Raw genomic sequence first — 15,185 nt, 5'->3', positions numbered from 1 at the left:
CGGGGCGAGGCCCGGGGCAGGGAGGGGGTCGAGGCGGGGCGAAGGGGGTGGGGAACGGAGAGTACATCCTAAGAGTGGTCTCTCATTCCCCCACCCCTTGCTTGGATTCTCGAGTTTCTGCTCCTCTGCCAGGGGCATCGGGAAGGCCAGGGCCTGCAGACGCGCCCCAGGAACAGACACTTCGCCCAGCGCAGGACCCCGGAATGGGGAGGAGAGAAGGGGAGGGCCTGGGGTGACGGCATTGGAGCCGCCCGAGCGTGTGAGGGCGCTCCACTCCTCAAATCCCTGATCGTTCAACACCGGGAATCCGGCTTCACTGGGCGTCCGACGCGCCTGAATCCAGATTCTCTGAGAATCCGACCCTCAGACTTTAGCCGCAGTTCCCGCGGGGTAGCACCGACCCGGCCGCTACCTTTCCGGGTTTCCCCGGCGCCCGCCCCCGCCTTCGCCCCCGGGCGCCCTCTGGCGGGCCCAGACGGAAACTTCGCAGACCAGAGAGGTGACGCGTAGGTCTCAGAGGAAGACCCGGTTTGGAAGCCGGGAAGTGGGTTTCCCTGACCTGGGCGCGCCATCCCGCGGCGTTTTGAGGCTGGCTTCCCCAGGGCATTGTCGTCCTCCCCTCCAGCACTTGGCTGCTCCGACCCTTTAAGAGAGCAAAGCCCACTCTTAGATTGATTGTAGAACTGTTGAGCACCACACAACCCCTCACAGCGACCCAGTCCCCTAAAATCAGGGGATACAGCCTCCCCTGGGGCAGAACCGTGGTCCTTAGGACCCTGCTGAGATAGGAATGGGTCTCCTGCAGAAAAGGGGAAGGGCCTGGAGGCACTAAGGGTCGTTTCTAGCCTGGTATGTACTGCCCATATCAGACAGGTCTTTTCCCTGAACATAGGGAAAATGGGGCCAATAACACCTGAGAGGGTTTGCAAGGATTCTTTGAGAGAATGAATGCACTGGAAGCTTCTGTGGGGAGTCTGGCACACAGGGAGAGCTCCCGGAGAAGAAACCAGTCGGAGAAGGCAGCCCCAGGGGAGGCAGCCCAAGGAAAGGCAGACATCTCCCCCACATACTCAGCCTCCCACCCCACCTGGAAGATCCAGTTTTCTTCAGGCACCTTTTGACTCTCCCTTTCAGCCTTTTCCCAGAGTCAGGGAGGGGAACTAGGCCTGGGCATACTATCTCCACTGCTAGCGGTGGGGCCCAGCCAGGAATGGACTTACCTAGTGACGGGACAGCTCGTAGGGTCATTGGACTCCTGAGTCCTGACCTCCAGCTGAGCTCCAACACCTCCACCAGGCTCAGGGTCAAAGCTCCCAGGTGGGGCCATTTCCCAGCCAGTGACCTGCAACAAGAAGGGCCAAGGCCCAAGAAAGCATCCTGGGGAGATTCAGGAATTCCTTCCCTTGCATTAGTAGCCTCTGGCTGGGAGGCTGGAGCCTGAACTGGAATTCCCTTTCTAAAGCAAAGCAGTGTCCCCCACCTCAGCCATCCCAGAGTTCTCCATGTCTTTGAGCTTCTGCCCATCCTCCTGGTCATGGGGGCTTCCAGATTCTTCCCTGGTCTTGAGTCTTCCTCCTTCTCCTCCCAAAGCATCAGCCCTTCCCATCTTCACCTCCCTCGTTCTCTCCCTCCCTCCCTCCCTCCCCAGGCCACCTAATGGTCCAGCCTGTCACTGACTCCCTTTTTCTGGGGTTCTCCCATCAACCCTCCTGAAAAAGCCCCAACTCTGTAACCGTCTTGCTTTTGGGCAGGTTGGGGCCACTGCAAATTCATGATCTCCATCCTCAACTGGGTTCTCACAGAGCCCACCGTCTTATTTCCCTATGCTCCTTGCCCTCTCTTAATGGCATTTCAAATGCCCGCCACCCCACCCCCATCTTCTGAAGCCCAACTCCACTTCCTCCCCACCTCAGCGAGGATTTCCCTGCTTCTTCTTGGAGAAAAATAGAAGCCATCACCTGGGAACTTTCATTTCCAGCCTCCAAACCTTCCACCCCTTGCCCACAAACCAGCCTCCACTCTTACCACTTGTTACAATGGAAGAGGCATCTCCCTCCTCTCAAAGAAATGACCACAATGCCATCCCCTTACCCCTCCTGTATCATCAACCTCCCACTCTTCTGGATCCTTCCTTCAGCATTCCAAAGGATGTAAATCTTCCCCAGCTTAAAACAAGGAAACACCAAGCTACCCCCCTGCCCCTAGTTGTGGCCCTATCTCTCTTCTTCCCTTCAAGCCAAACCTCTTGAAGTGGGGGGATGGGGGAATCTGTGCTTTGCTCCCTGTATCACTTCTTACCTGCTCCCGGTATCACTTCTTACCTCAATTCACTGCTTGACACACACAAAGGCTGCTCCAGGCAAACCACTGCTGCCTGCCACTCTCCTAAATGGATAGATCCTTGTCATTCTAGAGGGCTCAGCCTCTTAACAGCAGCTGACCACATAGGCCATTTCCTCTTTCTGGAAACCTGACATGTATCTCAACTGCCCACCTAGACCCAAACTTCACCTATCCAAAACAGAACCCCCACCTTTCCCCCAAACCTGCTCCCCCCTGCAGAGTATTTCTATCCTAGGAAATGGCATCTCTGCCCATCCAGTCCTTCAAGCTGAAGACCGGGGAGTCACTGATGACAAGTCCCTCTTTCTCACCTTACATATCCACACCATCACCTTGTCCTGGCAGGACCACCTCCTCAGTGTCTCCTGCACATGGCCACTTCTTTTCTTCTGCACTGCCAATGGCCTAGCTCAGAGCATCAGCATTGCTCACCTGACTGACTGCACCTCCCAGGCCTCCCCACCACCAGGCTTTCTCCCTGGAAATGCTCCGTACTCAGCAGCCCTTTCTAAATGCCTGACTTTACACCCTCAGCGTAGAGCTCAAGCCCATCAACGTCAGGGAGGCCCTGCATGGCCAACCCGCAGCTTCTGCAACTGCTCTGCTCCTCCATTCTTCTCTCCACTAAACCTTCTGCTCTAGCCAAACTGGAGTATTCACAGTTGCCAGAAAACTCCATGCTGCTTCTTTTGTTTTTTGGTCCCTATGATACCTGGACAGGTCTTTCTCCTCCTGCCCAACTCCTACAGGCCCTTCAGTATCAACTTAAACTTCCTTCCACTGGAAAGCCATCCTTGATTTCATGTCTGAGGGACCCTATATGGCATCCTGTATGATCCCACCTATTCAACAAAATATACTGAGCCCCTGCTATGTGCAGCTACAGCTCTAGGCACTGGGGATACGAGGCACACAAGACAGACATGGTCTCTGCCCCTAGGATGCTTACATTCTGGTGACAGGAGACAGGAAACAAACAAATGGATAAGCAAACAAGACAATTCCAAAGGACGGTTTAAGTGTTATGAACAAAATAAAACAAGTGAGTAAGAAGAGAGAGTAGCTGGGAGTGGGAGGCAACGTTTAGATAGAAGGGCCAGGGAAGACATTCCGGAGCATGAGAAGCCAGCCAAGGAAAGATTAAGGGGAAAAATGTTCCAGATGGAGGGCATGGGTAGGGCAAAGATCCTGAGATAGGAACAGGGAGGGAGGCAAGTATAGCTGGAGCAAAGTGAGCAAAGACAGTGGGGTAGGAGGTAAGGTTAGATAGGTGGGCAGGGCCAGGTCACAGGGCCCAGAAGCCTCGCATGATTTTGGAATTTTTTTTTTTTTTTTAAGTGCAATAGGAAGGCATTGTTGGGAGTAAGCAGAGAAGTGACGTGATCTGTCTTTAAAAAGACTGTTCTGGATGCAGGGCAGGGTGTAGGCCAGAGGCAAAGGTGGAAACTGGGCAGGAAGAGATGGTGTGGACAGAGTTGAGGGGTATAATGGAGGCAAAGCTGACAGGCCTTGTGAGATTGGATGTGGGGGGAGAGAGAGAGGAATCAAGGATGATTCCTACTTAGGCTTTGAAACTGGTTTGGATAGTGGTGCTATATTTGCTGAATGGGGAACACTTGAGAAGGAGCAGGTGGGATATGAAAATTGAGTTCTGTCTTGGACATTATTTTGAGCTGCCTTTTAGACCTCCAGGTCCCTAGGTGGCCCAGACGGTTTGCTCTCAACTACTACACTAAAGGTTGGCAGTTTGAACCTAGCCAGCGGTACCATGGAAGAAAGGTGTGGCAATCTGCGTCTACGAAGATTACAGCCAAGAAAACCCTATGGAGCAGTTCTGCTCTATAACCCATAGGGTTGCCATGATTCAGAATTGACTTGATGCTAATGGGTTTAGTTGGGTTTTTTTAGACCTCCAGGTGGAACGATCACATGCTATACTTGCCTGGCTGCCTGGTTATCTCCTGGCTAGACTGAATTCTGAGACAGGGACCTGACCCGTCCTACCTCATTCACAATTACATCACCTACCCCTAGAGCAGAGCCAGCCAGTGCACATGGAGTGGGCTCCAGATGTAAATGTGATTGGACATTGATTTTGGTGGGCTGACCAAGCACCTATACTCCCATTTACACTCATTTTTTGTCATAATAATAATAATACACTGCAAAGGTATTATTGAGCCCAATTAACAGAAATTCTAAGGCAGCGGTTCTCAAAGCATGGTCCCTGGACCAGAAGCATCAGCCTCACCTGGAAATTGTTAGAAACAAATTGTTAGGTCCTTCCTCAGACCTACTGAATCAGAAACTTTGGGGCGGAGGTGAAACAATCTGTTTTAACAAGGCTTTCAGGTGATTTGATGCAAGCTCAAGTCTGAAATACCTGGCCTATAGAGTGTAAGGCCTCACTCTCCAGGTCATAGAGGGTACCACACCTGGAAAAAATGACTGTTTGGGCCTGTCTGGCTGAGTAGGGCCAAGACTGGACAAACCTAGTTGGGCTCTGGGTTTCTCCCCACAGCATCCTTGCGCCCATCCCTTGGCCATTGTAGTTCTGTCTAAACCCAGGTGGTGGCGCCTGCGCCTCAGGCTTTACTCGTTTCCAGAAATAGAGACCCAGAAAGCACTGTCGCCCTCCCCAGCACTTCTTCCTCTGGGAGTCTCAGCTCCAAGGCCTGCACACTGGCAAAGGCTCTGCAGCATGACCTTCAGCAGCGAGAGGGGCACTGAGGCTGGCATACCCCCAGTTGGGGGGCCAGCCCCCTCTTTCTGAAGGCTAGGGAGGTGGGCTAGAGGAACCCCCTTGGTCGGAGAGAAATTAGGGGTATTGGGGCCTCTGGGACTTGGGGTCCGGAACCCAGGCAGGTAGCTCTTGGTCCAGTGGGCTCTGGCCACACCCCCATTAACCCTCTGCCGATCTTCTCAACCTCATGCAAAGTCCCAGGTGCCGCTACCTTGCCAATGGGTGGGGACAGCCTGGAGGTGCCCCAGGGCCCAGGCAGAGCCCCCAGGGTTGGGAGTCCTCACAGTCTGGCAGCCAAGCAGGCTGGGAATGGGGGTGCAAGGCAGGGAGGATGCTACGATGAAGCTCTTACCAGCTGCCAGCTTCATGGCTCCTGAGTTGGGGGCTCTCTGGACCCCTGTCCTGCTTTGTGGCCAAGGGAGCCCAGGATCCTGGCCAGAGGATGGGCCCATGCCCCACTCCTGGTTCTGGATGCAGCTCGACTGATAGGAGTCCAAAAGCGCAGCTTAGGCTCCCTTCCCACCTCACGTCCAAACCCAGTCCAAGAGGACCCAGAGTCGAGCACAGGCTTGCCCCATCTGGTCCCCTACCCCTCATCTTTCCTACTTGAGGGGAGACTGAGACCCCCAATCCCAGCTGGAGGCATCCCTGTCCATTCTACTTAGACCCAGCATACCCTGGCTCCTGCTGCAGGAATTTGCACACGCCCCCCTCATCTCCAGGGGTCCCACCCAACACCCACACATACTCCGAAGGACCACCCCCTCCCTCTTGGCCATGCCCTCCTCTCCCAGGACCCCAGATGTGGAGCTGTCCTCCTCTGAGGCTCTGCCTCTGTCCTTAGGAAGCTGGGACCAGGCCAGCTGTTTTCTTTTCCCAGGCAGCCAGCTGTTTTGCCCATCAGGAAGCAGCCCTGGCTCCTCTGCTAAAACCGTTGCTGCGCTGCGGCTGCAGCGTGGCAGCCCTGCTGCGCCAGGGCCTGGGAGCTGTTAACTCCTCTGGGCCCAGGCAGCCCCTTCTCCCACCAGCCCCAATCGATCCCTTCTGTCCTCACCCCTTCCCCACAGAGGTAGGCTGTCTAAAGGTTTCTAGAGACCCCAGGAAGAGGAGCATTGCTATCCCCACCACCCTTAACAACTGCTAACCTCCCCTCAACCAGAGCCTTGTCCTCAGGTGACCCCAGGTGAGAGGACAAGTGGGAAATTCAAAGGGTAAATGTTAACTCCATTCAGATAATTATAATAACAATAGTAATAATCACCCTAATTAGTTGTTGTGTATCAGGCATTGTGCTAAACCAAAAAAAAAAACAACAAAAAACCATTGCCAGCAAGTTGAGTCTGACTCAGCCACCCTTATAGGACAGAGTAAAACTGCCCCGAAGGGTTTCCAAGGGGTGGTGGTGGATTCTAACTGCCGATCTTTTGGTTAGCAGCCGCAGCTTTTAACCACTGCGCCTCCAGGGCTCCAGGCATTGCGCTAAGTGCTTTAAATCTGTAAAATATTGTTTTCATTTTTACAGATGTGAAATCTGAGGCATGGCAAGCCTAAAATCACTTGCCCAAGCTCACACGGAGGGAGTTGGGGTTTGAAACTAAGTCAGCCTGCCTCTCTCTGGCCAGCCCTGGTGGCTCTGGAATCGCTGTTAGTGTTGCTATTTGTTTCCCTGTGCTCCCTGACCCAGGCTCTCTTTCCCTGGTCTGGGCCTCAGCATCCCCATCTGCGAAATGGGGAAACTTATGGATGGAATTAACAACAGCACCAGCTCCAGTGTACTGAGCCCTGATCCATGCCAGGCTCTGTGCTCAGCATCTCCAAATAGTTATTATCAGGTTCCACCTCTCGGTGGCGGTGGCCAGCCTGGGCTAGAATCCTAGCTCTACTGCATCCTGGCTGCCTGGCTTTGGCAAGTGTCTTGGTCTCCAAAGCTAGAAAATGAGATAAGAGCAATACCTGTGTCTTTGATTTTATTATGAAAAGGATGAGATAATGCAGGTAAAATGGTTATCCCAGAACCCAGCACAGAGGAAGTGGGTGAAAAATGTTACCTCCTACTATTAGGACTATTAACAATCTCGAAGGATCCAAATGGCCCATCCACCACTGTGCCCCCATGCCTAGAACAGGGCTCACAGACAGGAAGGCTCTGTCATTACTTATGAATGAGGTAACTGGGTCCCCACATGGGGAAAGCAGACTGGGAGAGAGGGCACAGCTTGCCCAAGATCATAGTTACTAGGGTAGAGCTGGGATGCAGACCCCATCTGTGGGGCTCCCAAGCCCCCCAACCCCCGCTTTTAACCCCTGCACCCCTGTGCCTTCTCTCCCAAGGCTGAAACCCTGATCTGGCGGAGGGAGGCAAGGATGGGGACAGGGACAATCCCAGGGCTGAGACAGCCCAGAAGGTGACTTGGCCATGGCTGGGTGGGATCTCAGGATCTGGGAACGACCCCTCAGGATGCAGTGACCCGTGCTCTCCCCCTTTGTCCCCTCCCCCCTGCCCACCATGGGTCAGTTCCCTGGTCCCAGCCTAGACATCTGGAACTGGGGCAGACAAAGGGCTGCGAGAGGGGACAATAACCTTCTGTCCATTTTCAGATGCCGGGCCGGGCCTGGCCAGCGCTGGGGGCCGGAGCCCCGGCGAGGCGGTGCCAGGCCCCCCGCGGGCAGCGGACAATGTTGGCAGTGATGGAGAGGAGGCATTTTCAAAACGTTTTGTTCCCAGCTGACCCCCTCCTCGCAATATCTCACCCCAGCCTGGGGTGAGGCCCCAGCCCCACCCCCAGCCACCCAGGCCTGGCTCTGGGCGGCTTGGGGACCGGCCACATTCTTGACCTCAGGGGAAAAGTTTAGACTCTTTGCGCCCTGGGCAACAATAACAGTGTCACAGAACTGATTTAGGAGCAGCACTTACCATCACAAAGCAGCAGACAAAGGGCTGGGGCTGAGAACGTGCGCGCGCCGGGCCTCTGAGCCTATTCCTTCAGCGCTGCTCACTTCTCTTCTGGGGCTCCACCGGGCGGGCAGGTCTGGGTGCCAGGGCCCCAGCCCCTATGCAAGCTGGGGGAGGACACGAGGTGAGAAGGGGCAAAAGAGAAGAAACGAAGAAACGGGGGGATCCAACTGGGAATCAGGAGACAGGATAGCTACTTCCCCCTCCACCACTAATTTGCTCTGTGACCCCGAGCAAGTCTTTCCCCACTCTGGGCCTCAGTTTGCCTTTCTGTAATAAGGAGGCTAATCTACAAGGCTGAAAGCAGGAGGCTCAGGTCTCGTGGGCAGAGGGTTTCAGTACAATAATAATGTATAATAATGATGATGATGATGATGATGATGATAGTGGTGATAAGAAGTATTTATTTACCACTTAATTCCGGGCACTTCATGGGAGCCAAGCTATGTGCTAACTAAGTCCTTCCTGGCCCTTATCCTCATTTCTCATTTAATCCTCATCAGCCTCAAAAAGCAGATGTATAATTACAGCTGAGAAACTAGATTCAGAGAATTTGAATCACTTGTCCAGGGCCACACAGCATGGAAGTTGGGGAGCCAAGACTAGAGGCAAGGCTGGTTCACTCCTGATTATACTCCAGTGGGAAAGAGTGAGGAGCACTGAGACAGCTGGCTACTGGTGAGTTCTGGGTGGGAGGGTTTCCCCTCCCCAGCCAGAAGGCTATGAATAAATAAATGTCTGATTACTCCCAGGGGGGATTCCATCCTTGGAGCAGGTGCCTTTAAAAACTAGATTGATTCTTGTCTGTGAGCAAAGGTTGGCCTGAGCTGGATGGACATCCAGATGCAGGGGAATAGGCACAATGACCTCTAGTGGAGACGGCCTGTGAATTAGAGGCAGTATAAGAGAACTTTTCGGGCTTGGGCTCTTCTGGAGCCAGAATACAGGTTCAAATCCCAGCTCTGACTCCTTCTGGCAGTATGTCTGTGGGCAAGTTACTTCAGCTATCTGTGCCTCAGTTTTCTGATCTGTAAAACTGTACCTACCTCATAGGAGTGTGGTGGCCATTCAGTGAGGTATGTCTGACAGTGCCTGACTCAATGAGGGCTCAATGCTGCCTATGACTATTTGGTGAGGTTCTCCCAGTCAGGTCCCACATAGCAAGGCACCTCAATGTGGGTGTTTCTGGGAGGCCATGATATGCAGTCAGTTGTTGACCCTGCTTTTCAGGCAGTAGTTGGGCTTTGATTACAGCATGAGGGACTATGGTTAGACACCAAGCGCAAAGGGAGCCTTGTTCTCTGGGGATCTGTAAGGCAAAGGCTGACCACTGACCGTGGCTTCTCAAGGACAGTCAGAGGAGAGCTGCAGCTTTTTTGATGCCCAAGCAGGGGTTGCTACCCTGGGCCTGTTGCCTGGGGAGAAGATGGGATGGGAAGGAGGCCCTAGGAGATGCTGCCCAGCACAGTCTTCCCTGCACCCCCAGGTCCCTTAAATCCAGAGGGACTAAACTCTGTAGGTGGAGAGGGAAGGAAAGAGATGACCATGGGTGGCGTCCCATACAGCACAAGGAGTGCTGCCCTCAGGGCTGTAAGGGAGCCTGGTAGGTTTGAGTCCCAGCCTTCCCACCAACTTGCTGTGTCACCTAGGATGAGCTGTTACCCCTTTCTGAGCTCATTCCCAAAGTCTTTTAGAATCTGAAGTGTTCAAAAGAAAGGAGCCTCTGTGGTTCCACAAGTCTAATGAAAAAATTAGCTTGGCATCCAGGAGTTCTACATCCCAGACTCCAGCCCCTCCTAGTCCTCCGATTTCACCTCCAGCTTGTCTAACCATCCCTTCCACTCCCCTCACGAAAACACATGAGTGACACATGAGCTACAGACAGAGGGTTAGACTACTGAAATAATGTTGTGGATTCTTGGGGCTCATGGAGTGTGAGGGGGGTCCGGGGAGCCTCCCAACTCAAGGACAGCCTCGCCTCCCTCCCTGCCTGGCAGTGGGCTGAGGGAGCACTCACCCAGGCAGAGCATCTTGGGTTCCCCTCGGCCAGGAGGCAAATAACACTGCTGGGGAGTCTCTGGCACTATCCTGTTCCTGCTGCTGAGAAGGGCTGGTCAGGCCGGCAGTCAGGTGCCAGACCCTCCCTTCCCAGGCACAGATTTTCCTGGCATCTGCCTGGCAGGAAGGACACTGGCCAGGGGTTGGGCAGAGGGGCAAGGAAAGGTCTGAGAAAGTATCTCCTAGAGGGCTTATTCCTAACCCCTAACCCCACTCCCCTCCTGAAGGCTGTGGGACAGGGGTTTGGGAAGCCATGGGGCCCTCAGGAACGGGGAGAGGGCTGATGGTGAAGGCTGGGATGAGCACAGGCCCCTGCTCCATCCTCCCCACCCCCACCACGCAGGCCAGCCCAGCTCAGGCTGAGGTGTTTGCTTTTCCTGCCTCTACACTGACTCCATTCAGAGGCTGTGATCCCCACCCCCGGCCAGCAGCCAGCCAGCGGACCAGGGCACCAGGGAGAGAGATCACGGCCCCTCCCCTCTTTCACCACCCTTCCTGCCATCTTCCGGGATGTCAGCCACAGTGCTTCCTAGTTTCATGGGGGGCGGGGGTATGCCGAGGTAGGGGAGCCTGGGGCAGAGGGGGGGCCACCCCAGAAGAAAAGAGGGAAAGAGAGAAACGAACTGGAGAAGAGAGTGGTTGGAGAAGAGGGAGATGCAGTCGGGAAGAAGAGGGCCTGGTGGGAGAATGGGCCTCCTGTGTTAGGTGGAGATGGGTGGGAGGAGTGGGATGGGGATGTGAGGAGCAGATCTGAGGCAGGAAGGGCCTTTACAGATGCTGGGCCAGGGCGTCCTGCCTGGCTCTATGCCAGTCAGGGTGGGCAGGGCCTGAGGTGGACACTGAGGCTGGGGCTCCTGACCCCAGCCCCAAAACCAGCCTCCTCCTCATCACTGGGACAGAGGCCCAGGCGGGACTGTGACCTGGTCTGGGGCTGGTGGAAGGAGGAGGGTGAAAAGTTTCTCAAAGTCAGAAGGCCATTAGGGGGGGCATCTCAGGGTGTCCTGCTCTTTGCTCTGACTGTCGCGTTGGTACATAAAGGGGGTAGAAAGGTCAGATGAGGCCTTTCAGGCCCGTGGGAAAAACTCTGTCCATTTCCCTAATCCATATTTATTGGTGTGAGACAGTGGGGTGGGAGGAAGCCTTCGGCCCCCACCCGCCACCCTGGCCAGGCCAGGTTAGCACTAAGAACAGGCTCCATGTCACCCAAATCCTACTCTTTGTCTCCAGATTGGCTCCAGAATCCTCCCCCTTCCCTCCTCCCTTTCCCTCCCCCCTCCTCACCCCCCTTTGGGGTTGCCAAGCAACCGTGGAAGGGTAACTGAGATATTTTCTTTATTACAAGCAAAAGCAAGACAGCATCATGGCCCCAGGAGGGGAGCAGGGTGGGGGCTGGGGGAGAGAGCATCCAGTGCTCTGGGGGACCATGCTACCTCAGCTCTCCTCTGGGCATGGGCATGGGCAGTGGGGAGACAGACATTGATCCAGTCTAGATAATGATACAAGAAGAGGTGGTTCCAAGAGACAAGGGCCCAAGCCCCTCACCTGTCACCTACTAGCTAGGTGATCTGGGGCAAGTCACGTCCCTTCTTTGAGCCTAAGTTTTCTCCTTGATAAAATGGGGATAGTAACATGTATTATCTCATTTAATTCTCACATTAACCCCATGAGACATTTATTTTTCCCATTTTACTGGTTAGGAAACTGAGACTCAGGGATGTGAAGTCACCTGCCTAGCAGGTAAGTGGCAGAGGTGGGACTCCTGAGCTCCAACTCTTTTTTTTTTTTTTAGTAACAGTTTTACTGAGATATAATTCATATGCCATACAATTCACCCACTTAAAGTGTAAAATTTAACAGTTTTTAGTATGCTGACAATTTTAAAACATTTTCATCACCCCAAAAGGAAACCTCATACCCATTAGCAGTCATTCCCTGGGCCCTCCTGCTCCCAGTTCTAGGCAATTACTACTCTGCTTTCTGTCTCTGTAGATTTGCTAATTCTGGACATGTCACGGAGCCCTGGTGGTGCAGTGGTTAAGAGCTCAGCTGCTATCCAAAAGGTCAGCAGTTCAAATCTACCAGCCACTTCTTGGGAACCCTATGGGGCAGTTCTACTCTGTCCTATAGGGTCACTATGAGTAAGAATCAACTTGAACGCAATGGGTTTGGGGTTTTTTTGGGATATGTCATATAAATGGAATCATACAGTATGTCTGAGCCCCAATTCTTAACCCTGATGGTCCTACCTTACTGGGTGCTGGGATAGTGGGCCCTGGTGATGCAATCATTAAAGCGCTCAGCTGCTAGCCGAAAGGTTGTTGGTTTGAATCCACCAGCTGCTCTCTTCAAGGCAGTGGGTTTGTTTTTTTTTTTTTTTTGGTTTGGGTGCTGGGATAAGAGTCGGACAGGTCAGATAGTGGGCTGGTTAAGAACATGGGCTTTGCAGTTACACAGACTATCACTCAGTAACTCTGTATCTGTGTGTTCTGTGTATGGGGGGGGGGTCACTTCCTTTCTCTGGGCCTCAGGTTTCTGGTCCGTAAAATGGGGAAAGAAATAGTACTTCTTTCACATGGCTGCTGTGATGCATGAAAAGTGTTCAGCCTGGTGCCCAATGCTCAATATATGGTAGTTGTTAAATGGACTACAAAGATCCATACATCTGCCTGTCTATTTATTCCTTTACCTAGACATTTAAATAAATCTTTATATAGCACCTTCCAAGGGTCAGGCATGGCTGTAGATGCTGGGGATACAGCAATGAACAGGACATGGTCCCTATCCATGTAAGGCTCACATTATTGTGGGGAGACAAACAAGACAGCTGGTGGGTAACTTTCCAAGAGTGATACACGCAATGAAGAAAACAGCACAGCACAACGGGATGAAGCATGCCAGGCTGGCAGAGGTGACCACTTTAGATTGGACAACTTCCCTGCCCCGCCTTCACCTACTTCATGGAGGTGAACATCTTTCGTAAACTGAAAACATGCTAGGTAGGACAGAGAGGTTCTGAGGACCCCCTCCAAGTCGGGACAGGTGGCCTGGCTTTGTCATCCCCTGAGAACGGGGATGTGTCAGTTAATTTCAGAAAGCAGGCTGCTGGACACCTCACCATCTAAGAGTGCTGGCCACTCTCTTAAAGAACTCTGTTTGTATAAATGGGGAGGTTGGAGCCCAGAGTGGGCAAGGTCTGGCCTCCGGATGCACACCTAATAGAGACAGGGCTCTTTCCTCCATTCCAGGCTGCTAGGCCAGATCACAGTAAAACCTGGATTGATGGGAGCACTTGGGGACAGGACTCCAGGGTTGGAAATACCTGGCACAGAGGTGAAGCCTGACTGACCTGTTGCCATAGCTGCTCCCTAGACACCTGTCTGCCACACTCAGCTTCCTGGGCCTGCCTTCAAAGCACAGAATGGAGGCCATAGCTGGACGGAAGCTCCCTTCAAATAAGCCCGCCCCAGTGGTTCCTCCAGTTCCACAACAGAACCTCAGCCCACTGGCTGCAGACATTCATGCACCACTGTCAATTCTTTATTAATTTCATCTTTCATTCAACCATCCCCAAGTCCATTTTTCATCCATCTATCTGTCTTCTGTCCATCCACCAATTCATTCAATCATTATCTCAATAAACAGATCATTCATTCATTCATTCAACATACATTTACTGAACATGTCCTTTGTGCTGGGCTCTGTGTTTGGTCAAATCCTTGTTAAAATGCCAGTACTGGTGGGAAGGGTGTGTTACCGGTGGTCAGTCTCACCTGGCAGCGTGGAGGACTTTGTTACCTTCTTCCTGAGAGTTAGTTTTAATAAGGGAAAAAAGGAGGGAGCAGAGGGTAGGGATGTGTGTGCACGCCTGTGTGTGTATGTGTATGTGTATGTGTGTGTGTACAAGCAATAATACCTTACTTACTCAAAGCAAATGCAAAGTGTGTTTGGATCCTCACAATAAGACTACCACCTTTAGGGAGGCAGGACAGGCATAATGGCCCTACTTCACAGAGGACATAACCAAGGCTAATTCTATTGGAATTTTGCCCTGGAAGCCCAAGGCAATGCTGCTCCTTCCAGGAAGTTGTCCTGCATCCTCCCTGTTGGAATGAACCTTTCGGTCTTCTATAATCCCAGAGCACTTTGTTAATACTTCAGCGAAAGTGTTTTCTTGTGGCTGTGCTCCTTTCACCGGAGTTAGCTGTGTATTTGTGTATCTGTCTATCCACTTATCCACCAGATGGGAACTTTTGGACAGGCAACATTAGATTCTGCTCATCTTTCTCCTCCCCCGCACCAGCCTCCAGCATACATAGTACTTTGCGTATATCAGGTGCTTACCAAATGTTGCTTTGTTGGTAAGTGACCTGCCTGAGGTCACCCAGATTGTCAAGCATACAGCTAGGGACCCTGCTCTGCCCTCGCCTAAGCCCAGGTCGCCACCAGCTCTCACCTGCAAACCGGCAACAGCCTAACTGGTCTCACTGCGACCAGAGTCCCCTTACCCCGCCCCCTCCTCCCCCCATCCATTCTCCACACTTGAGCGGCAGCAAACCTTTAAAAATGTAAATCTGAACTTGTCAGACCTTTCAGAATCCCCACTGCGTTTAGGATAAAATCACAAATCCTCCCAACTTCTTATGGAGCCGACAGGGTCGACCCCAGCTTTATCTTGTACTTCCTCTTCCTCTCTGCCCTTCAGCCACACCGAACTTCTTTCCTTCCTCAGAAGTCGAACTTCTTTCCTTCCTCAGAAGTCGAACTTCTTTCCTTCCTCAGAAGTCGAACTTCTTTCCTTCCTCAGAAGTCGCCAAGTTCTGTTTTGCTTTTTGGCTTTGGAGCATGCAGTTCCCTCCGCCTGGAACAGTGCCCAGCCTCACTGTCCTGACCACCTTCACCTAACTCCCTGCTCCTTGGGGGCAGCTCTCCTCCTCCCTTTTGATTCCCCTCCATTGCACACTGTGCATCTCGTTTGAGAATATCTGTCCACTACTGAGTCCCCAGCTAGCACACAGTAGGCATTCTATAAATGTCTGTTCAATGACTTTTGGTAGGATCCTTCTTGACGCCTCAGTTTCCCTGAGGGTG

The sequence above is a fragment of the Trichechus manatus genome, unplaced genomic scaffold (assembly GCF_000243295.1).
Source record: "Trichechus manatus latirostris isolate Lorelei unplaced genomic scaffold, TriManLat1.0 scaffold00038, whole genome shotgun sequence".
In the NCBI taxonomy this organism is placed as follows: Eukaryota; Metazoa; Chordata; class Mammalia; order Sirenia; family Trichechidae; genus Trichechus; species Trichechus manatus.
Note: the sequence above shows the minus strand (reverse complement) of the source record.